Genomic DNA, 561 nt, shown 5'->3' with positions numbered 1-561 from the left:
CCGCTCCGCCCCGGACCAGCCCCTGCTCAGGCCTTTTCCAGGAGTCAAATATGAGCAGAAACCAGCTTTGCCCACGCATTAAAATCCGCATTATTTTATTCAGTTTATCCCCATCTCCGAGCACCGACAGCAGACGAGCTTGGCTCAACCCCAAATACCTCCTACACCCAGCTAATCCCCCCCCCTCCCTTTTTTATTTAATGATTACCCCTCCATGCCCAATATTCCCCCTCTCCGAGACAAAAAATTCTGCCCCTCTCCCTCCCTCCACCCCCTTTTTCCTTTCTTTCTGCCTCTCTCCTTACCGAGCGAACTTCATTGTTTTCTGGAGGAAATGGTAACGTTCAGACATTAAACCTTAATTGGGCTTTTCTTTATGATGTTTAATTTCCTCCACGGCAGACGGGTTTGCATCTTGCTGGGAAAAGAGGAGGGGGGGAAAAAAAACGAAGAAGAAAAAGGAGAAGGGGGGGAAAGACCTTGTTTGAAGTCTGCAGTCCAGCTTGGCGGGGGGAGAAAGGATGAAAAAAATCAGGATTAAGAGAAAAAGTCTCCATAAAA

The sequence above is a fragment of the Aptenodytes forsteri genome, unplaced genomic scaffold, assembly GCF_000699145.1.
Source record: "Aptenodytes forsteri isolate BGI_AS27 unplaced genomic scaffold, ASM69914v1 Scaffold162, whole genome shotgun sequence".
In the NCBI taxonomy this organism is placed as follows: domain Eukaryota; kingdom Metazoa; phylum Chordata; class Aves; order Sphenisciformes; family Spheniscidae; genus Aptenodytes; species Aptenodytes forsteri.
Note: the sequence above shows the minus strand (reverse complement) of the source record.